The 25,083-nt window shown below is 35.0% G+C and overlaps 1 protein-coding gene and 1 pseudogene across 2 annotated transcripts in view; both read left to right on the forward strand.

The window, feature by feature from the left end:
• The window catches only part of KCND2 (potassium voltage-gated channel subfamily D member 2), a 474,136-nt gene that overhangs the window by 49,255 nt on the left and 399,798 nt on the right, over positions 1-25,083 (forward strand). The window lies entirely within an intron of this gene.
• Positions 16,344-23,472, forward strand: LOC309632501 (large ribosomal subunit protein eL28 pseudogene; annotated as a pseudogene). Its single transcript has one exon. The product of its transcript is annotated as a large ribosomal subunit protein eL28 pseudogene (transcript).

The raw sequence follows: 25,083 nt of genomic DNA on the forward strand, positions 1-25,083 counted from the left end.
TACAGAACCTAAATAAATTTATGAATTAATAAGATTATGGGAAATAATTAATTTTAATATGAGGCACATAATACACTGTTCGACACCTTTATAGCCTTCCTTGAAATTGACTGAAAAAAAAAAAGCACAACCTAAAGGCTGAGAATTCTGTTTCATTTGGTGGACTTGCTGAGAGCTTAAGCCAAGGAGACAGTCTCTCAGATAGCTCTGAGGGACTATTCTGAAGAGGTAAGGGAGGAGCCAGGATATATAGGAGTTTCACAACAAACAACCCCAGATAGTCAGAACATCAAAAGATGACTGTTAATTAAAGAAAAATCAGATCTCTCTAGTTAATGTATTTAGCACTTTTCTATGTATGGGAAGGTGCAAAGGTCTGGGCTTATTGAAATCATTCCTTTGATATGCACCTTAACAACCTAGGGCCTGTATCCTGTTTTTCTCCATCCTGAATCCCCTCAGGTTGTACAGGTGGGTGTGGCTGCAGTGACAGACTGCTTGATGGTCACAACATGCTTTGTTTACTGATATGGCAGGCGACATTCTTTGTCCTCGTTGCACTTATTCAACTCTGTTTCATCTTAAAGGAATGGAAAATATATAAACTCAGGTTTTTGGAAAGTACATTACAGAGATGGTCACTCTTGCTGTAGAAGACGTCCTCTTTTAGAAAGTTTTAAACAAAACTTTTTAGGTTTGTTTTTTTTTTAAATTGAATCTTCCTATCCAAGAATGTGGTATAACTCTTCACTTATTCAAGTCTTCATTATTCTGAATAAAGTTTATAGATTTCATGTAAAAAAAATAAGAGCTAGGCGTATGTTGCTATTTCCTAATTATTTATAGTTGTTATTATAATGTAGGATTTTTAATTACCTTGTCACTGGCAACATAACCTTTTAAAAAGCAGACTGTCCCAGGTCATCAAGAATTTTTGGCATTTATTTTTTAATTATATAACATTTGTGAAAATAGCTATTGTATAACATGATCGAATTCCCACTGAGTCCTTTCTTCCTTGGGTGAGTTTCAGAGCATGCCACAGCAATTAGGTTCCTAAGTCTTCAGGTTCAATGTTGTCCCAGATCTCATTGAGCACCTACTAAGATCTATAACACATAATCACCCACTAAGACATGTATCTTAATTTTGCTCAATTACTTCCTGTAATTTTTCTGCCTGCTTCAGTTCTTGTATTTTATTTGTATTTCATGATGTACTGTCATGGCATTCCCAGCTGGACCTTGTGGTAGCATCTTGCAATAGCTCAGTCTTTACTGATAGAGGTTTCATTGTTTATTTCCATAGAACACTGCAGAGCTCTTATGAGGTGTTACAGAAAGATTTCCTAAGTGCTTCAGTAGTCTAAGTCATTATTAATTTTTTACTCAGTATTTGATATTTTTTGAATATTAACTTTGTGCTAGGCGCTATACATTATCTCCTTTAATTTTTAGAACCACCCTATTGAGTAGATGCTATTATTATTCTCACTTTATATGTGAGGAAGCTGGTGCTTAGAGAAAGTAATTTGCCAACAGCCATAACTAGTGAATAGCAAGGTTGGGAATCTAGGATTATCTGTTTCCTAAGTAAGCATACTTAAGGACTGTGCTGTGAATAGATGGATCTGTTCAATTATAGCATCAAGAGGAGACATTTTATCTTAAATAATGAATGAATGAATGAATGAATGAATCAGTGAGTGAGTAAATTTGTACATAAAATGTGTCTCAACACTAAAGAAAGGCAGGAAAATATTATTAAGAAATGTGGCAAAATTTTAATTTGTAGGTTGCTTATCTATCATTTTCAGATTTTGATTCTGAACTTCAAAATAGGAAAATAATTTTCCAAGCTTATATATAAGATGCATAGGCATACTACAGTCTTAATTTTCCTCAAGTATTGAGTCTACATATACATTCGAATTTGTTTTAGTTATATATTCTTTACATATAAATTATGTGAGTTAACAGATGATATTTCAATAAGTATGCATTTAATGTTTGTGAAACTCAGCTTTCAGTACTTTTTAACAATCATGTTTTTATCTCACTGAAGTCATCTGAGAAATGCCATAAAAATATCTCACTATAAATTGTTCAATTGGTTACTTATTTGCCCTGTCTTAATTCAGTTATGAATCTCCTTAATTTAGCTAATGGGCAGCTACTGCAATCTATTGTCATGGAAATAAAATAATATCATGTGGTAAGATGAAACTACAAGATAATGAAAATATAACTAGCTTAGTATGTTTTTATACTCACGCATACTTTCTGACTCAGAACCTTAATATGAATTTTCCTTGCCATTTCAAAATTAAGTTACATCTCCCAAGAGTTCATTCTGATGCTATTTTCATGAAAATTTCAAAATTTAATGAATGTTAAAGGAAAGAATTCTTGCTTTTCCTAGCAGAAAATGATGGATTTTTGTTCAATAAAATGAGGACATATATCTTTTAATTGTCATGTTGTCTTTTCTGAACTGACCTCCTGCTTGCTCAAGTCCTTTTTGACAATGAATGAACTATTCTGAGCTTCAAAATTTGCAATGATTTGATAAAAATCTTTCAATTTATTCTTAAACTGGCCACTCTCGGTGCCAAATAACTGATTCTGTATAGGGAGTGAAGGAAGTTCTCTCTGCTATTATCCACACAATTAAGAGTTTTTGTTTTTGTTTTTAAGAGTCCAGTAAATTTCAGAATTTCGAAAAATGTAGAAAATGCTTGTTGATTGTGCTACAAATTTGTCCAGGTTATTCATGACTTTAAAAGTCATGTATATTACATTTTATTTTACATCCCAAATGATTAAATAAAATGCTCTGTTAATATTCACAACTGAGAAGTGTTTTCCGTTTGTTAGTTTCTTTTGTTTTACTATAAATAAAACAAGATATATAGAGGGAGTATATTGATCCAGTCTCTAGAACTATATGGCCTGGGTTGAAATCCTAGCTCCCATTCACTAGATAGGTAAACCTTGGGCAAGTTGCTTAAACTTTTTATGTGTTAGTTTCTTCTTCTTTAAAATGAGAATCACAAAATACCTCCTCTAGATGAATGTTGAAAGGACAAAATGAGTCCATCTATTTTAAATATGCAAAAGAATGCCTGGTATATTAAAAAAAAATCAGTTGGCATTTGCTAACATTACTATTCTCAATATATACTTTTTCATCAAACTCAAACACAAAAGCTGCTGAAATAAGAAAAAGGCACAAGACACTGGTCGTACACTGATATCAGAAATGATGGATGAGTTCCACTTCAGAATGTGAAAAATGATAGAACAATCATGCACGTGCAGAGAAATTAATATATGTAGATATTTGGCTATTTCATTATTTGTATGCTACTGTTTCTAAATAAAGCATGATGCTTTCAATACCTCAGAAAGGATTTTAAAAATAGATTATTAAGCATCAACATTGTTAACTATGTAAAATTCACAGACGAACCTAAGTGAAATTGAAATGAGGAATGAAACAGGTTCCAAACTGATTTGAGGATTAAAAAAACAAGAATATTAAGTGGAAAATAACCTTTTAATGAAAATTGCATAGTGTGACTTTGTAATCAATTTCTTTCTTAATCAGTTTTTTAAGATTTCAAAATAATATTGTTTTCCTGTGTTTTAGCTTTTCACACTACTAGAGTTAACAGCCATATAGCATGAAACATTTAAGGAAATAACATTTTCCCAGATTTAAATTTTAAACATATGTCTTATTGAATGTACTCATTTTAGTATTAGATAGTAATATTCAAGTAAATTAATATGCTTTAATTATAATTTAGTCACTCTTTATGATTCAAATTTGTAATGAAAAAGGATCAAGGTAAAGAACCTTTGCTTTTCCTTTTTTTACCTTATCCTTTTTTTAAAAAATATTCTGTTTTTAATAGTTGAATATTTTGATCTTGATAGTTTTCAAAATTGTTTTGTCCTTGGCCTGGGCTCTCAGGAGTGGTTGTTCATTATGAAAAAAGAAAGAAATAGAGACAGAAGGAGAAAAATACATGTGTAGTCGAGGAGGGATTAGAAAGGTAGATTTTGCTGGTTTTAACCCTATTAACAGAAGTAACAGAAAAGTGTTTTTGCTTTGTTTTAGCTTTTATAATACCACAAGTAATTGAATAAATTAACAATGGTTATAAAATAGTGACTATGCTTATAATTTATTTTCTGGAAAAACATGTAAGAATATGTCACATTAAAAGAAAAATGCCACCATAATAAATTGTCTTGTGGTTCTTCTGAGGTAAGTGAAAGAATCCAAAGAACTCAAAAATCACCCTGATGCTTTGGCTGCACGTTTAAGTACCATATTCTAAGACTTTAGAATACCTTGATTTTATCCCATTCTCTCTAGCCATAGGTCTCTCTTTTGCTTTTTGTTTCTCCTTTTAAAATTTCATTTGTGTCCCATTCTCCAGCTCTACTTTCAGTGTCTTTACCCCACTATAGCCAATACCTACTGCAGTGGTATTAGTGAAATGTAAAGTAGTAAGCGAGTTAGTATCAGAAGCAGCTCTTTATCTTCCACCCAATAAAAACAATAATGAAATAATTACCCTTAAAAATATCAGAGAAAGGCAAATATCGACTTGTGGAATCATTTTCAGTGTTCATAACTTTAAGCCAATTATCAATTCCTATTGCAGCATATCAAAACTGATTTTTCAGCACTGCCTAATGTGAGACATAAGGCAATTTGCCACATACACGTTTTTTTGAATTTTATTTTATTTTTTTTATACAGCAGTTTCTTATTATCTATTTTATACATATTAATGTATACATGTCAATCCCAAACTCCCAATTCATCCCCCCTGCCCCCGCATTCCCGCCTTGGTGTCCATACGTTTGTTCTTCACATCTGCGTCTGTATTTCTGCCTTGCAAACCGGTTCATCTGTACCACTTTTCTATATTCCACATATATGTGTTAATATGCGATATTTGTTTTTCTCTTTCTGACTTACTTGAATCTGTATGACAGTCTCTAGGTCCATCCGTGTCTCTACAAATGACCCGATTTTGTTCCTTTTTATGGCTGAGTAATATTCCATTGTATATATGTACCACATCTTCTTTATCCATTCATCTGTCAATGGGCATTTAGGTTGCTTCCATGACCTGGCTATTGTAAATAGTGCTACTGTGAATATTGGGGTGCATGTGTCTTTTTTTTTTTTTTTTAATTTATTTTTATTTATTTATGGCTGTGTTGGGTCTTTGTTTCTGTGCGAGGGCTTTCTCTAGTTGTGGCAAGCGGGGGCCACTCTTCATTGCGGTGCGCGGGCCTCTCACTATCGCGGCCTCTCTTGTTGTGGAGCACAGGCTCCAGACGCGCAGGCTCAGTAGTTGTGGCTCACGGGCCCAGTTGCTCCACGGCATGTGGGATCTTCCCAGACCAGGGCTCGAACCCGTGTCCCCTGCATTGGCAGGCAGATTCTCAACCACTGCGCCACCAGGGAAGCCCGCATGTGTCTTTTTGAATTATGGTTTTCTCTGGGTATATGCCCAGTAGTGAGATTGCTGGGTCATATGGTAATTCTATTTTTCATTTTTTAAGGAACCTCTATACTGTTCTCCATAGTGGCTGTATCAATTTACATTCCCACCAATGCTGCAAGAGGGTTCCCTTTTCTCCACACCCTCTCCAGCATTTGTTGTTAGCAGATTTTCTGACAATGCCCATTCTAACTGGTGCAAGGTGATACCCCACTGTAGTTCTGATTTGCATTTCTCTAATAATTAGTGAAGTTGAGCAGCTTTTCATGTGCCTCTTGGCCATCTGTATGTCTTCTTTGGACCAATGTCTATTTAGATCTTCTGTCCATTTTTTGATTGGGTTGTTTGTTTTTTCAATATTGAGCTGCATGACCTGTTTATATATTTTGGAGATAAATCCTTTATCCGTTGATTCGTTTGCAAATATTTTCTCCCATTCTGAGGGTTCTCTTTTGGTCTTGTTTATAGTTTCCTTTGCTGTGCAAAAGCTTTTAAGTCTCATTAGGTCCCATTTGTTTATTTTTGTTTTTATTTCCATTAGTCTAGGAGGTGGGTCAAAAAAGAGCTTGCTGTGATTTATATCAAAGAGTGTTCTTTCTATGTTTTCCTCTAAGAGTTTTATAGTGTCTGGTCTTACATTTAAGTCTCTAATCCATTTTGAGTTTATTTTTGTGTATGGTGTTAGGGAGTGTTCTAATTTCATTTTTTACATGTAGCTGTCCAGTTTTCCCAGCACCACTTATTGAAGAGAATGTCTTTTCTTCATTTTATATCCTTGCCTCCTTTGTCATAGATTAGTTGACCATAGGTGCATGGGTTTATCTCTGGGCTTTCTATCCTGTTCCATTGATCTATATTTCTGTTTTTGTGCCAGTACCATATTGTCTTGATTACTGTAGCTTTGTAGTATAGTTTGAAGTCAGGGAGTCTGATTTCTCCAGCTCCACTTTTTTCCCTCAAGATTGCTTTGGCTATTCGGGGTCTTTTGTGTTTCCATGCAAATTGTGAAATTTTATGTTCTAGTTCTGTAAAAAATGCCATTGATAATTTGTTAGGGATTGCACTTGCTTTGGGTAGTATAGTCATTTTCACAATATTGATTCTTCCAATCCAAGAACATAGAATATCTCTCCATCTGTTTGTGTCATCTTTGATTTCTTTCGTCAGTGTCTTATCGTTTTCTGAGTACAGGTCTTTTACCTCCTTAGGTAGGTTTATTCCTAGGTATTTTATTCTTTTTGTTGCAATTGTGAATGGGATTGTTTTCTTAATTTCTCTTTCTGATCTTTCAATGTTAGTGTATAGGAATGCAAGAGATTTCTGTGCATTAATTTTGTATCCTGCAACTTTACCAAATTCATTTATAAGCTCTAATAGTTTTCTGGTGGCATCTTTAGGATTCTTTATGTGTAGTATCATGTCATCTGCAAACAGTGACAGTTTTACTCCTTCTTTTGCAGTTTGTGTTCCTTTTATTTCTTTTTCTTCTCTGATTGCCGTGGCTAGGAGTTCCAAAACTATGCTGAATAATAGTGGTGAGAGTGGACATCCTTGTCTTGTTCTTGATCTTCGTATATGGCCTTTATTATGTTGAGGTAGGTTCCCTCTATGCCCACTTTCTGGAAAGTTTTTATCATAAATAGGTGTTGAATTTTGTCAAAAGCCTTTTCTGGATCTATTGAGACGATCATATGGTTTTTATTCCTCAATTTGTTAATATGGTGTATCACATTGATTGATTTGCATATATTGAAGAATCCTTGCATCCCTGGGATAAATCCCACTTGATCATGGTGTATGATCCTTTTAATATGTTGTTGGATTCTGTTTACTACTATTTTGTTGAGGATTTTTACATCTATGTTCATCAGTGACATTGGTCTGTAATTTTCTTTTTTTGTGGTATCTTTGTCTGGTTTTGGTATCAGGGTGATGGTGGCCTCATAGAATGAGTTTGGGAGCGTTTCTTCCTCTGAAGTTTCTTGGAAGAGTTTGAGAAGAATGGGTGTTAGCTCTTTTCTAAATGTTTGATAGAATTCACCTGTGAAGCCATCTGGTCCTAGACTTTTGTTTGTTGGAAGATTTTTAATCACAGTTTCAATTTCATTACTTGTGATTGGTCTGTTCGTATTTTCTGTTTCTTCCTGGTTCAGTCTTGGAAGGTTGTACCTTTCTAAGAATTTGTCCATTTCTTCCAGGTTGTCCATTTTATTGGCATAGAGCTGTTTGTAGTAGTCTCTTATGATGCTTTGTATTTCTGCAGTGTACATTGTAACTTCTCCTTTTTCATTTCTAATTTTATTGATTTGAGCCCTCTCCCTCTTTTTCTTGATGAGTCTGGCTAAAGCTTTATCAATTTTGTTTATCTTCTCAAAGAACCAGCTTTTAGTTTAATTGATCTTTGCTACTGTTTTCTTGGTTCTATTTCATTTATTTCTGCTCTGATCTTTATGGTTTCTTTCCTTTTACTATTTGTTCTTCTTTCTCTAGTTCCTTTAGGTGTAAGGTTAGATTGTTTATTTGAGATGTTTCATGTTTCTTGAGGTAGGCTTGTATTGCTATAAACTTCCCTGTTAGAACTGCTTTTGCTGCATCCCATAGGTTTTGGATCATCATGTTTTCATTGTCATTTTTCTCTAGGTATTCTTTGCTTTTCTCTTTGATTTCTTCAGTGAGCTCTTGGTTATTTAGTAACGTATTGTTTAGCCTCCGTGTGTTTGTGTTTTTTACATTTTTCTTACCTGTAATTGATTTCTAACCTCATAGTGTTGTGGTCGGAAAAGATGCTTGGTATGATTTCAATTTTCTTAAATTTACCAAGGCTTGATTTGTGATCCAGGATGTGATCTACCCTGGAGAATGCTCCATGTGCACTTGAGAAGAAAGTGTAGTGTACTGTTTTTGGATGGAATGTCCTATAAATATCAATTAAATCTATCTGGTCTATTGTGTCATTTAAAGCTTCTGTTTCCTTATTTATTTTCATTTTGGATGATCTGTCCATTGGTGTAAGTGAGGTGTTAAAGTCCCCCACTATTATTGTGTTACTGTCGATTTCCTCTTTTATAGCTGTTAGCAGTTGCCTTATGTATTGAGGTGCACCTATGTTGGGTGCATATATATTTATAATTGTTATATTTTCTTCTTGGATTGATCCCTTGATCGTTGTGTAATGTCCTTCCTTGTCTCTTGTAACATTCTTTATTTTAAAGTCTACTTTATCTGATATGAGTATTGCTACTCCAGCTTTCTTTTGATTTCCATTTGCATGGAATATCTTTTTCCTTCCCCTCACTTTCAGTCTGTATGTGTCCCTAGGTCTGAAGTGGGTATCTTGTAGACAGCATATATATGGGTCTTGTTTTTGTATCCATTCAGTGAGCCTGTGTCTTTTGGTTGGAGCATTTAATCTGTTCACATTTAAGGTAACTATCAATATGTATGTTCCTATGACCACTTTCTAATTATTTTGGGCTTGTTTTTGTAGGTCCTTTTCTTCTCTTGTGTTTCTCACTTAGAGAACTTCCTTCAGCATTTGTTTTAGAACTGGTTTGGTGGTGCTGAATTCTCTTAGCTTTAGCTTGTCTGTAAAGCTTTTGATTTCTCCATCTAATCTGAATGAGATCCTTACTGGGTAGAGTAATCTTGGTTTTAGGTTCTTCATTTTCATCACTTTAAATATATTCTGCCACTTCCTTCTGGCTTGTAGAGTTTCTGGTGAGAAATCAGCTATTATCTTATGGGAGTTCCCTTGTATGTTATTTGTTGTTTTTCCCTTGTTGCTTTTAATAATTTTTCTTTGTCTTTAATTTTTGTCAGTTTGATTACTGTGGGTCTTGGCATGTTTTTCCTTGGGTTTATCCTGCCTGGGACTCTCTGCACTTCCTGAACTTGGGTGGCTATTTCTTTTCCCATGTTAGGGAAGTTTTCGACTATAATCTCTTCAAGTATTTTCTTGGGTCCTTTCTCTCTCTCTTCTCCTTCTGGGACCCCTATAATGCGAATCTTGGTGCGTCTAATGTTGTTCCAGAGGTCTCTTAGGCTGTCTTCATTTCTTCTCATTCTTTTTCCTTATTCTGTTCTTCAGCAGTGAATTCCACCTTTCTGTTTTCCTGGTCACTTATCCGTTCTTCTGCCTCAGTTATTCTGCTATTGATTCCTTCTAATGTATTTTTCATTTCAGTTATTGTATTGTTCATCTGTATTTGTTTGTTCTTTAATTCTTCTAGGTGTTTGTTCTTTAATTCTTCTAGGTCTTTGTTAAACATTTCTTGCATCTTCTTGATCTTTGCCTCCATTTTTTTTCTGAGGTCCAGGATCATCTTCACTATCATTGTTCTGAATTCTTTTTCTGGAAGGTTGCCTATCTCCATTTCATCTAGTTTTTTTTCTGGGGTTTTTTATCTTGTTCCTTCATCTGGTACATAGTCCTCTGCCTTTTCATTTTGTCTGTCTTTCTGTGAATGTGGTTTTCGTTCCACAGGCTGCAGCATTGTAGTTCTTCTTGCTTCTGCTGTCTTCCCTCTGGTGGATGGGGCTCCACATATATTTTATTCATGCTTAAAAATTAGTGATACATTTACGAAACAAGTTTGAGGGGAGTAATTATGTCGAGTAAAGAAAAGTAGGTAGATGTGGGTGACATTTTTTGGAAGGTTCTTTATTAAATGTAAGGAAACCCAATGCAGTTAGATTTTCATTTAATCAAGTAGTGTTTCCAGTACAAATGAATGGCTATTGATGCCTTTATATCCTGTACTTTTTCTTAAATGCTTCACTGAAATTTTAATACACTGGCATCCCAGTCTAGAGCTTCTTTTAAAGGAGTCTTTCATAAAACTTGGGACAGAAACCTGCTCTAGATGACCACATGGAGAGTTTTACAAAAGAGCAACAAATTATAAAAGCTCAATGTTACTTGGTTACTTAAAATGTGTCTTTCCTCTTCCCTCTTTCTCCCTCTTTCGTTTTACAGAAAATATTGATATTAATCACTGACCTACTTTAGCTTATGGAGCCTAAATTTGACAATTTTGTATAAAGGTTCACATAAAATCATTTTATAATAAGTGAAAAGAGAACTAGACAAGTCTTTTGAAATTAAGCAATCAGAAATTTGGCCAACACAGTAAAGACAACTTATTTAGCAGATTCAAAATCATTTCACTTCACATGCTATTATAAATTATGTAAATCAATAAATGCATCCAGACTTGTTGTGGACAGTCTTTGGTGTTTTGGGTATCTTCTAGACTTTATATTCATAGCAGGTATTCCTTACAGTATTGTCTGACAATTGGAAGAGCATGGGGCTGGAGAACAAATACCTGAGTCTGATTCTGTTTCAGTCACTTACTTATCTTGTTATTCTGATGTGTTAAGAAAATTGAGGTTCAGCAGGATTATCTGTAAAAGAGGGTTAATAATTCATTTCTTGAATTCTTCATAGGTTTATTGCAAGAATTAATGGAAATATTGTTTGTTTTCAAATTATAAAGAGCTTATAGTAATCAGAGATTATTATAACTACAGATTAGTTGATGTAATTATGTTCCAATGTATTTTTACTAGTTGGCTGGGTTTTACGAAGGCTGAGTTTCTTTTTCCACTCAGATCAGCCACCCTGCAGATGGTTGCTGTCAATCACCAGAAGAAAAAAATGATAAAAGATGGACAGATTCTTAGCAATTCAACCCCATTTGTTGAAAAGTAACCTAAACTGTACTCAAACCAGCAAACTCAGTTTCTAATGAAGCACTTCAGGACCTTTGCCACAATGGCACAGTTGGCAGGGTAAGAAAAATAAAATTTGAAAGTTGTGCAAAGAATTTAAATATATATTTTTTCTAGAATGCAATCCACTCGTTGCATGAATTTTGACTCTGAAATTTAACGGATTATATTATAATTATTCTTTCATTTTGATCAATACAGATATTTTAACTAGCCAGTTCCATCCGTAATAACACTTTGGTACTGGAATCAGTAGAATAGCTATTAGCATTAATAAAAATAAATTATTGTTGCCAAAATTCTACTCCATTTCATGGATTTGTGGACAGTCTTTGAGGACCATCTTCCAAAATACTTTTCAAAACATCTCTTGGTGCCTTAGATCTTTACAACTTGTAAGTTTAAAATTTTTTATTTTTAAATGTCATGTAAAGGTAATCATTTTTATTTCATATAAATTAATCATAATCAGAATTTTGTCAGTATAAGGGTGGAGAGATACTAGGTTCTTGAGATAATATATCTGTTTGACATTTTAAGCTACTTTTATCTTGGTTTTCTGTTGCAGTGGACAGTTCTTTAAGAGGAGCAGAGGAAACTCTAGGTTTAGAAGAAGAAAAAGTCTTAAATCCCTGTCACGGGAGCATCAAAATTGGTAAAATAGCCATGGCAGATTAGCCTACAGAATAGAATATTTAAGCAACAAAATAGAAATTTCAAAATAGTTGAATGGATGACATTCTGAAGACTGATGATAGGTATTCTACCTATTTACAAAGGCTAGAACTAATGGCAGTCAGTGGTGATTCCAGGGTCACTCATTTCATCTTGTCTCTTTGGAAAAATGTTTGATTTTCTAATCATTTTAATCACATATCTATAGAATTAGTTGCTTTCTTCTTCTGATCATTCTCATTTGTTTGGGCTAGGTTCACTATGTTTCTACAGTAACTTATGTGTCCTTACTAGAGAGATTGTAATTGTTTCTGACTTGAAGAACATACATTTCAATCCAGGCCTGGAATAAAAGTTAACCATCTGAGAGCCTACAAAAAAACCAATCGATGACATTCAGCAAAACCTTACTTTCCATATTTTAGTGTTTGTCCTAAGAGTCTAGGCAACTTGGCTCATGCGTAAAAGGTATGCAGAGGTTCCACTTCGAAAACTTGCCCTCTGATAGGGAGAAGGGAATATGCATGTCACTTCATCTTTAAATTCTAACAGGTCCTGGGGTCAGCAGTAGAAACTGTTTATTTGTGTCACTCCCAGAACCCACCATGCTAAAATATCATGAGTCTTCCTAGTATGTAAGTTTTTTAGGCATAAGATTTTAATCTGTGGTGCAGTAAATAAAGAAAAACTAGCTTTTCCTTTTTTTTCCCCAATTCTTTTCCACACAGTAGGATACTGTCAAAGTTTAAGAACCTATTCTCCAAGATGGATGTGACATGTCATCTGGAGATGACTCCTTGAAGACTACAGCCTGACTGTGCTAAGTCCCCATCACATCACACCCCTCCTCCCACTGATGAGGTGAGGGTGGGGAGAGTAGGATTGGATTTCAAGAAGTAGTACAGATAGGAGACATATAAATGACCCTGCTAGCAAGTCAAGGTGTGTCCATGTCTTTTATTTTTCTTTAATTTACTTCTTCCTTCCCTTGCCTGGCAGCAATAGTATGGGGATTGCGATTTATAGTAAAACTTCCCCAAAGTTACTGCATTAGAAGCACAATTTAATTGCTAACATTCATTTTAATCATGGGTTTTTCCTATGTGGCTCAAATACTTAATCAAACTTAGGGAAGCACAAAGAAGCAATATCACAACCAATATTGCTAAGAAGTAAAAACTTATCCTAATGTAAAAACTCAAAGCCATATATTCTAATTATTTTTTGCTAACCCTATTGTTTAAAATGGGATAAACATAGTTACATTTTTAAAAAATTTCCAGTCTCATTCCTTTGTCACAGGAAGTATTTAATCAGAAACTATCAAGGCCTTGTCAAGAATATTATGTAACTAGGATAGGGTGGGTAACTATATTGGATAATGTCTTTAGCTATCTCCAAATCTGAGAGTCTTTGATTCTGTTAATAGTCACCCTACTTTTTCAGTCCAGTCTCCTAACCTTGAAACTGCCCCTAAATTGTCCATATTGTCATCCAAGATGAAAGTTCCACCTACTTTTTTTTTTGTGGTTTATATGTTAGCTTGAGTTATTTCCAGATCCCTTGACAAATTCTGTCATGTGCTTGCCTATGTAACTTCTTCCCTAGGAGGACCTTTGAAATCAGGTTCCATGAATGGTCAAAATGTTTATATCTATTTCCTGCAGTTTAGTAGCATAGGGATATATTTAGTGGCAATAATATTCCTCTTAAAAATGGATAAATAATTATACAAATCTTTCAGATTCTGAGTTTTGCTCAAGCCAAAATAATTCTCTATATTAGAGGCAGTTAGAGTTATTCCAGTTCTCGAATTAAGTACCTTTGTGAAACAATCAGTATACTAAAAGTCGAGGGCAGACAGGATGAGAAGAATGTTTCCCTTAACCTTACAGATACACCCAGTGCCTTAGTATCAGGTAGGATGCTTATTAAAATCTCCAAGTAGGTGGAGGTTGGGGTTGGATTGACAGGAGAGCCTAGATCTGTATTTTGAAAAGGATTACTAGGCGATTCTCCTAAACACTAAAATAGAAAAAACAAAACAAACACTGGTCTAAGAAATTATCTTCTCTCCAGCAAGGATTTGTTTACATTCCCAAACTCTGTGTTCCCACATGAACAGTCACAACTGACTATGCACCGCAAGTAATTTTGTTAGCACTGGTTTGGTCTGCTTTTTTTGTTGTAGTTGTTGTTTCCTTTGTAGAACTTATATAATAAGGAAAAGAAAGAAAAATAATAGATGTCCTCATGAATGTACATACTTACCATACTGCAGGGTGTGACCCATATCTTTAAAATAGTATCATTTTCAGCTTTGAAATAAGAGCAAGCATATAATATTATTTCTCTTTACCTGGCAAATCAACTGTGGTTCTTACATTTATTTTACCTTTGCAGGTAAGTAATTTAAAACATGAAGGATATTGTGAATGACTTTCCATGCAGGTAGTAATCTTTGCAATTGAAGTCATTTTTAATCTATTCAAGCAAAGATCTTCAAACCTAATATGTATATGACATAAAACAAAAGGGTCCATCAGAGATTCTGTTTAACCTGGATTCTGTTGATATGTTTGTTTTTAAATTTTGTTCACTTCTGTTCCTCTGTTGGTAAAATCAGGAGGTTGGAATAGATTCCCAGTAAATTTCCTTACAATTCTAAAGTCCTATTCCTGTAACTTTAACTTTCTAGACCCAAGAAACTAATAAATACGTGTGTATAATGTATATATAAGCAAATGCATATATATATTATATATGTATATAATATGTATATAATGACAAAACAAGAGCACGAGTAGATATAGAGTCTTTGGAGGAAAAATACTCGAGAGCATCATTTTACAAATATTTTAATGTGGTGTGGTTTTTGTTTTAAAAACAAAGTTTTTCTGTTTTCTAACATGGTAACAAGAATTTGCTCCTTCTGAGAAATGATTCTAAGACACCATGTTCTTTTGAAGTTTTAAAAGTTTTTTTTTTTAACATCTTTATTGGAGTATAATTGCTTTACAATGGTGTGTTAGTTTCTGCTGTATAAGAAAGTGAATCAGCTACACATATACATGTATCCCCATATCCCTTCCCTCTTGTGTCTCCCTCCTACCCTCACCATCCCACCCCTCTAGGTGGTCACAAAGCACCGAGCTGATCTCCCTGTGCTATGTGGCTGCTTCCCACTAGCTATCTATTTTACATTTGGTAGTATATATAATTGAGCTGCACCGAATAAAGTCTATTTGAACATGATATGCTGTGACATGGTGCATCAAAAATGTCAAGCTGTTTTACATTTCAGAGTCTCACAGTAATGAAAATTGTCCCTTTATCTGTTAAATACAACATCTTTACAGAAGAACTCTGACAGGAAGATCTTTAGAAATTTAAACAGTTTAATGACACCACTGAGCACTTTGTTATTCGTGATGGCTGTGTTGTCTTTAGACATCCTAATTATGACCATTTCATTGACTCTTACAATTTATTAGTTTTTTATTCCTTTGTATCACAGCGTGCTACGGTGAGCAGAGTTCCAAAACATAATTAAAATATGAAAAACTCACAATTCAGACATACTCTGTGGGTTTTGTTTCTTTTTAGTACCTCTTTCTATTCACCTAGTATTAGAATGTACAGTGACTTTTCTAAGTGATATAGTCAATCTTTGCTTGAGTTATTTTGGGAGGGAAACTTTAAAGGGCTTTGTTTTATCTACATTATTTCTGTTCTTGCTTTCATTTTTGTCTTCCTCTTTCTAACGTGAAGGCAGATTTCTTAGAGCGTAGTATAGTGGTGTTTTGAAGTTACCAGTGGAATTCTGTACCTCAGATATTTTGTGAATTCTCTTTCCCTAGGCTTAGTATCACTTGATGCTACTGTTTTATCAACCTCATTGCCTGATAATGAGAAAACTTACAAAATAATTTCAATTTTAAAATGAGTGAGTGTTTTTCAAGTTTTTTTTTGAGGGTTATCTACATATATAGACTCTTGATAATGTTTTTAAATTGACTGCAATTACATAAAAATTTTATAACTGCCAGTTTTAAAGAAGTCATTTGGTCTATTCAGTAAACATATATTTAAATGCACTAAAGGTTTTCTATACAGAGTTGAGTGTAATGAAGGGCACTAGTAGGCAAGAGACCTGGTTTCAGATTCTATCATTCCTACTGTCTTTAATTGCTGTAAAATATCAGGCAACATTAACTAACCTTGAATTTCAGTTGTCTCATTGCAAACTATGCAAAAGGTCCTCCATTACTGCAGTATTCAGGAATAGACTAGAAAATTATTATGGGAAAACATGTAGAAGAAACATAAACATCGCATACGTGACTGGATTATATGAGCTTTAAGGTTCTTCACAATTTTGAGACTCTATTATTCTGTATATAGAATTATTAATTATCATTTAGATGTATATTATCATCATATTTCAATTATAAAGGATAAATTTCCAATTCTCTTTAGAGCTCTGTGTGTTTGTGTGTGTGTGTGTGTGTAGGGTGTAGGTTTGATAAGCTTATACTTCATTATTTGATCCATTTATTATTTTATATATTAATTGAGCACATACCATGTGTTTACTATTCTAGGCACTAGGGTTACATTAGGGGAACACACATACACACAGACACACACAAAATATTTAGATAAGAGAAAGTAATAAATGCTATAGAAAACAAAGCAGAGCTAAGGAGAAGGGGGTCGGGTTGCATTTTTCACTTAAATGGTGAAAATTGATGTCATTGAGAAAATGTTATCTGAGCAAAGACTTGATGTAGTTCAGGGCCATAGGCAAGCACATATCTGGAGGACAGCATCCCAAGAAAGAGTTATGCTAGTGAAAGCCTTTAGAGCATAAGTATGTCTGGCGTGTTCAGTAAGGAGTTCAGGTGGCTGGAGGTGAATGAGTGAGGGAACAATTAGATCAGAAAGGAAGTGGAGCCTCATCTTGCAGTCACTATAGTGCCTTGTTGGTGCTTGTAATGGCTTGAGTTTCACTCTAAGAAGAGGAACTGGTAGAGGGTTTGGAGCAGAGGAGAGATTTGATATGATTTAGATTTGACAAGGATCACTGGCTGTTTTGTTGAAATCATTTGCACATAGATGGAAGCAGGAAAACCAGTTAAGAGATGATTTCAGTAATCACTGGAATAATAATCATGGCTTGGTATCAAGGTGGTAGCAATGAGAATTGTGAGAAATGATTAGGTTCTGGATATATTTTAAGATATTACAACAGGATTTCCCAAAAATTGGATATGGATGTGAGAAGGGAAAAATCTGGAATGAAGCCGAGATTTTTGTCTGAAAGCAACTGAAAGGATGGGTCATCCATTTAAATGAAAAAACAAAACAGACTGAGTGGAATAGGTTTGCAGGAGGAAGGGAATGAGAAGTTCAGTTTTGGACAAGTCAGTTGGAGATATCTATTTGGCAACTCAATGCATCTGGCAGGTAGGCAGTTGTGTATAGGAGTTTGAAGTTCAGAAAACATGTCTGGGCAAGAAGTTTAAATTTGGGTGACATTGTTGCTGTTATTAAAATGTATATGCTGATTGAGGCCACGGTGTAGTGGATGCAGACAGAGGAGAGGGAGAGAATAAAGGACTGAGATCTAGGGAACTCCAACATTAAGAGGTCTGGAAGAGCAGGAGAAACCAACAAAGAAGGTTGAGATGTAAAAATAATATTGTTAGAAGAGAATCAAGAGTGTGGAATCATGGAAGCAAAGTGAAGAAAATATGTCAAGGACAATATACTTGATGTTGATAAGTATGATAACTGAAAAGTGACCATTGGATTTAGCAATTTGGAGGTAATTGGTGATCTTGACATGAATAGTTTTGGTGTAATGATCAGGGGGAAAATCTGACTGGAGAGGATTAAGGAGCATTAGGAGAAATGGAATTGATATTACTGGGTATAGTCAAATATCTGAAGATATTTTGCTGCAGAAGGGAGAAGATAATCAGTTATAGCTGGTAGGTGAAATGGGGTTTAAAAGATGATTCTTTTAAAATGGGAGAAAAATAACATTTTTGCTGGTGGTGATTTTCTCTACTACATAATAAAAAATTAATAATGCAGAGAAAAGGGAATCAATTCCATTGTGCAGTTTCTTGGATAGGTGATGGAAATTGTATTTAGTGCACAAGGGAAGGTTTTAGACAGGAGTAAATAATCATTATCTCCAGAAACTTGAGAGGAAGCAAAGTATACGGGTTCAATTGTGGGTGAATACATGTCGCTGTGAGAGTTTCTGGAGATTCCTTTTAGTTGCTTCAGTTTTCTCAGTGGAGACAAAGCAAAGCCATCGACTGGGAGTATTAGGATGGAGGTGTTAGAAATTTAAGAAGAAAGGAGAAGGTATGAAATCGTCCTCAAGGAGAGTGGAAAGTACATGTACTAGTGAAATATAGTATGATTGTGGGCAGCCTTCAGAGTCCTCCAACACTTTTTCAAATTGAATTTTTGAAGTGAGATCATTCAGAGTTGCTGTGTGTTTCTACATGCATATTTAGCTGTACAAGTGTGGGTGTTGAAGAGAGTTAAATCCAAGCAGAACTGTAATTTTGCCTAGTGAAGGGAGTTGACGGACTGAGATGTGTTTCCTTCAATAGACTGAAGGTCCCAGTGGGCATATGACTGTTAGGGTTGAGATACTGGAGCAAATGAGCTGGAAAGAGAGGAGATGATGGTCAGAGAACTGAGGTTGCATGAAACAGAATTGTGAAAGTAAGGGCATTACTAACAATGAATAGGTCTAGAAATGGCCAGGCAGTTAATTGGCTGAGATAATAGGGAGGACAAGATATTTAGAGGGAAGGAGATTAAGCAATCAAGAGGCCACAGGTCAGGAAGGATCATATATGTATATATTGAAGTTGTCAATTAAATCAAGAGTCATGTTGGAGCGTATCCGGCCGCCGCCACGCGAGGAGCTGCCGCCATGTCAGCGCATCTGCAATGGATGATCAGGTGGAACTGCTCCAGCTTCTTGATCAAGAGAAGCAAGCAGACGTGTAGCACCGAGCCCAATAACCTGAAGGCCCGCAGCTCCTTCCGCTACAACAGGTTCGTTCACCGCCGGACTGTGGGCGTGGAGCCGGCGGCAGACGGCAAAGGGGTCGTGGTGGTCATGAAGCGGAGATCCAGCCAGCGAAAGGTAGCCGCTTCCTACATGCGGACCACCATCAACAAGAACGCCCGGGCGACCCTCAGCAGCATCCGGCACGTGATCCGAAAGAACACGTACCGCCCGGATTTTCACGTGGCCGCCATCCGCAGAGCCAGCGCAGGCCTGCGCAGCCAGAAGCCTGTGATGGCGAAGAGAAAGCGGACTCGCCCCACCAAGAGCTCCTGAGCGATCTATCCACTTCCCCAATGCAATGAAGCTGTCAGCTGACTTGCCTAAAAAAAGAAAAAGGAAAAAAAAAAAGTCATGTTGGAAAGAGTGACTGTTAGGCCAGAGCTAAAATAGTTGGGAAACTTGGAGGAGTTAATTGCAAGGTCATTAAGTGACTTCAACAATGAAGAAAATGAGCAATATAAACTGATGACAGGAGATTAAGAGCCAGGATTTACAGGGAGGAGAGGAGAAAAATGGTATAGAAAGGATCATCTATAATGGAAGTGGACATCTTTCACTGTGACCTTTCATAAAAGGCGAACTCTTACATGAGTTTAAAAACTTTATTCTGTCTAGCATAGTGTTGAAACTCACTAAATAATTATAACTGTTTGAACTTTTATGTTGATATTTAGAATAGAGAAGTAAAGTACTTTAAACACAAAGTGTCGTGAAAAAGTACATAGATGAGAGATGCTAGAGAGAATTCTGTGTTAGAGAGAAAAAGTATGAAAGAATAAGGCAGGTGTGGGTTCCAGTCAGGGCTCTGCCATTTGTGAGGTGCATTCCTTCTTCATTAAGGTATTTCATCTCTGCAATGGGGATAAAAATAACTACCTCAAGGAGTTGTTGTGAGGGGTAAGTACAATGATTTATGTAAAGCACCTGGCACAGAATAAGCCTTCAATTAATGTTAGTTCCCTCCCTAAAAGTACAGATTCAAATATTGAACATATTTACAGGGTACTGTAACAAAGATAGACTTCTGAGGGAAATAATTTCTATTTCTGTCACCACTGATAAATGATTCATGAACTCATTCATACACCAACTGTGTGTTATTTCAGTGACTTGAGAATGTGTTCATGGACTCTTACAGATTTTCCTTTTTCAATTTCTAGCTTTATATTACTTATTATAGCACCTACAGAGAACAACAATCAGAAGAAAATCTGGCCATTATTCTCTTTCATAGTGAATACTAAAGTGTTAATTTTTTGTTTTACTTTTTAAAATTATGCAGATATATGATTAGCATGATCATTGAATAGTATGCAGTTTTTAAAAATAATTAAATATTTAGAATATTTTATGAATATGGAATGCATATTATTGAACGATGATAGTATAAATCTAAAGACAGTATGCATTTTCTATTAAAATATGCTCATGTTGAATGAATGTTATTAATTGTATTTGCTTATATACAGAATTTCAAAAAGCATTGAGATATATTCTCAGTCATTTATGGTCAATGAGGGAAGTAAAAAACGACCCAAGAAAAACAAGGATACCATATAAAGTTGTATATTGGGGCAGAGGGGGGAGCTTCATTCCATCCCTTCATTCATGGAGGTACTTAGGGCCTTTGTGATCACCTAGAAGCTTATAATCCTTATTGAATCCTCTGTGTACAGCCAGAAGAAAAGTACAAAGGAGGAAAGTGCATGAAAGATTTTAAAAGTTTTATAGGCCAGGCGGCAGAGTAGTTGAACGTTGTATTTGCCCACATGGCATTGGCCAGAACTAGTCATAAGGTTCACCCAGATGCAAAGAGGTTGGGCAATGCAGTCTAAACGTGTGGCAAGAAGTAGGATATGTGCTTGTGGATGAATTAGCTGCTCTATTCTGGAGTTGATGTATTACTAGATGTTAAATTAGAAGTTAGGTATGAATTCTGTGGTACTACAAAAATGTAGAAAATGGATAGGTCATTTTAAGCTGTCTGAGTACTAGATAGCCCGATAAATGCTTCACAGAAGATATGAACGATCCAGGTAGGCCTTGCAAAACTCAGGGTATTTGGTTTGTCAGGAAAGGGTCTGATATGTTTTTCAAGGAGCAAATAACAGTGAGAGTAGGAATAAACTTGCAGTATATTTCAGCGATGAAATTAGTCTGAGGGGGAAATCGGCTTTACTTACTAAGGCATAAGAAATCCTCATATATTGATTGAGTATGTAAGTTGGACCAGACTAATGTCTGTACTGGATACCAAGGTGAGAAATTGTGTGATTATTGAGAAGCCATATTTGCAACTATGTTGTATTGAAAGTAGTATAATGTTGACAATATACTTAATTAAGAAGTTCATAGCAAATGCAAGCATAATCTGCCATTCTACAGTTTGAATTTTTTATTTTATGTTAATCTGAATAAAGAACTATTTTAACATGATATTCAGGGTAGCTTCTTTTTATAGAAAGCATTGTATAAACTGATGAGTACTTATGCTTATTTCCAGGCAAGGGCTTAGCACCTCAACTATCATTCTAGACATAACTGATAGATCCATAATTTTAGACTTGGAAAGAACTTTTGAGGTAATCTAGTCCTAAGGAGTCAAAAGACTTTTCTAAAGCATCACAGTTTATCCTAAATCTAAATCTAGATATAGATCTCCTAAATTCTGCAGTTTAAGATTGTTATGAAGGAAATCATATTTTCTATTGTCTTAATTATACCAACTAAAGTGTGCATATCTTACATAGAAAGGGTCTTCATTAGGTTGTCCTATTACTTTGAAAAATAGCTTAATTTAGCTGCAGTTTAAGGAAAAATAGAATAACTAATATGACACACAAGTGGATATACATTAGAAAACAAATTATGGAGAACAGACTATACCGCCTACTCAGAACTGAACCAGACAAGATAAAGCATATAAGAACAGATATTGCAGTAATGAGAGCGCAGCTGTTTAGGATTCTACGGAAATGTGGGAGACATTATTCATGGAACAAAGAAAAGAAACTAAAGACAACTTTGAAGCAGCACCTTCATATTTAGCCTTATATTGCATATTTTACATATTTTAATCATATCTCACTTCCTTCCAAAATAGACTTGAGATAGTTTATAACAAGATAATGTTACAGTAGCATGGATGCAAGGATAAGACAGGATGCGATATTGGTGTAATAATACCAGATTACTCATACTAGGTTACTAATGCTAGGGGTAAACTTTTATTTAGGACAAACTTTTGGCATTTTGTTTCTTGACATTCAAATCAAAAAAGAAAAACAAAATTATATTTTATTTTTTGGTAAAATAATATTTAGTAAAATGAAGGAGCAAGTGGACTTTTATCCCCCCCCATAGTTCTGATCTCTAAGAGGAACTAATTTCTCAATTATTTAATAAGATGGTTTTACAAGAGTTAGCTTCACCATTATCCCGTAAATAAATACTACACTTTTATTTCTTGCCTGGTTCTCTGCTGAGTTCTTGGGACACATAGCTGAAGGGGAAGCATCCTTACCCTTAAGGAGCTCACAGATAGTAAAAAGGTAATTGGGCAGTAAACTCAATAAATGAGTTACTTGTACTCCATAATGGTAGCCCACAGGAAAGAGTGTTCAGCACAGTCATAGAGAGAAGACCCCCCACAGGGTAAGAACTGTTGAATTGCTCTTAAAGTATGAATAGATCACAGATTAAAAGAGAAATGAGCAGAACTTTCTCTTATCTTAAAAAATGCATAATTTTATGCAGATATTTCTGAGAGAATCTTTGGAGAATGAAAACAGTATAGTTCAGATGCTTAAAATTTAGGAGAACTGGCTGGATAAAAAGTACTAAAATTTGAGGAATGAGCATTTGATCGATCCCTTCGACCCTATTTGAACATAGTTGGTCATATATTTTTCACCTGGCAGTATGCTTTTCTGCCACATAAATTGTAAGATTGAGACATTCCAAACTTTTTTTTTTACTAAAGTCTGGATTATTTTTAATTGTGGTACAATACATATTAAATTTATCATCTTAACCATTTTTAAGTGTGTAATTCAGTATTGTTAAATATATTTAAATTATTGCACAGCCAATCTCCAGAACCTTTTCATCCTGCAAAACAAACTCTATATCCATTAAACAACTCCTGCTAAATGCCCATCGACAGACGAATGGGTAAAGAAGACGTGGTACATATATACAATGGAATATTACCCAGCCATAAAAAGGAACGAAATTGGGTCATTTGTAGAGACGTGGATGGATCTAGAGACTGTCATACAGAGTGAAGTAAGTCAGAAAGAGAAAAACAAATATCGTATATTAACACATATATGTGGAATCTAGAAAAATGGTACAGATGAACCAGTTTGCAGAGCAGAAATAGAGACACATGTAGAGAACAAACTTATGGACACCAACGGGGGAAAGTGGCGGGGGGGTGGTGGTGGTGGGATGAATTGGGAGATTGGGATTGACGTATATACACTAATATGTATAAAACAGATAACTAATAAGAACCTGCTGTATAAAAAAATAAATTTAAAAAATTTAAACAACAACAACAACTCCCAGTTTTCCTCTCCTCCATTCCCTGGCAACTACCATTCTACTTTCTATGAATTTGACTACTCTAGGTCTCTCATGTAAGTGGAATCATACAATATTTTTTATTGGCTTATTTCTCGTAGCATAATGTCCTCAAAGTTCAGCCATGTGGTCAGAATCTCCTTCCTTTAAAGGCCGAATAATATTCTATTGTATGTATATACCACATTTTATTTAACCATTCATACATCCATGGACATTTCTACCTTTTAACTGGTATGAATATTGCTGCTATGAACATACATGTACAGATATCTCTTAGAGACCCTACTTTCAGTTCATTTGGATATATACCCAGAAATGGAATTGCTGGATATATGGTAATTCTATTTTTAATTTTTTGAAGAATCACTATACTGTTTTCCATAGTGGCTGCACCATTTTACATTTCCACTAGCAGTGCAGAAGAGTTCCAATTTCTCCACATTCTCCCTAACATTGATTATTTTATGTTTTTCTGATCGTAGCCATCCTGACGGATATAAGTGGTATCTCATTGTGGTTTTGGTTTGCATTTTTCCAACAATTAGTGATGTTGAGCATGTTTTCATATGCTCCATGTTTTCATATTTGTAATCTTCTGTGAAAAAAATGTCGATTCAAGTTCTTTGCCCATTTTTTAATTGAGTTATTTGGGGTTTTTGTTGTTGTTGGTTTTAGTTCTCTATATATTCTAAATATTAACAGCTTTAGATATATGATTTGCAAATATTTTCCACCATTCTTTAGGTTGCCTTTTCACTCTGTTGATTGTGTCACTCAAAATGTTTTTTGAAAAAAATCAGAGGAAATCCAGTAGTTGAGATGTTAATGGAATAGGGAAGAAGAGTCTTTGTCCTGGAAGGAAAATGAGAGTGTGAGTCACTAATTAATTCTATTTTAAAATATTAGTTGTTAATGCTTCTCTTGACAAGGCTGAGATTATGGCTTTCAAGTCCATAAACCCAGAACAGATTATGTTGCCCCATGCCATATTTAATAAGAATGAAAAGATAATTTCAACTGTAAAATTTTAACTTTTCCAAATATGAGAAAAATGTATATTTATTATGAAAGTAAGTAGTTTCTTCAGAATTTTCTGCCTTTATCTCTCTTTTTCTCATCTCTCTTTCTCAATCTCTCTTCTTCTCTGTTTCTGTCTTTCTCTCTCTAAATTTCTTTATACTGCTCCTGCCTGACTGGTGCCTTGGTCTCTCTATTATGTAATCTAGCACACTGTCTTGATGAAAATGTGAGAGAAACTTCTTTTAGATATTTCACTGACTGATATGAGCATTATTAATTAGAGCTGTCATTTCTGTTGTACGTGCTAAGTGCTATTTTTGCTCTGCTCTGGAAAAAGAGGAGGATATGAGAGGTTATTTCCTACATAGTTCTTTCCCTCAAAGACATAGTTCAGTGGGGAAATGTGAGGCAGTAAAACTGGATGAAATAT

This window comes from Balaenoptera borealis (genome assembly GCF_965194805.1).
Source record: "Balaenoptera borealis genome assembly, chromosome: 7".
Taxonomy (NCBI): Eukaryota; Metazoa; Chordata; class Mammalia; order Artiodactyla; family Balaenopteridae; genus Balaenoptera; species Balaenoptera borealis.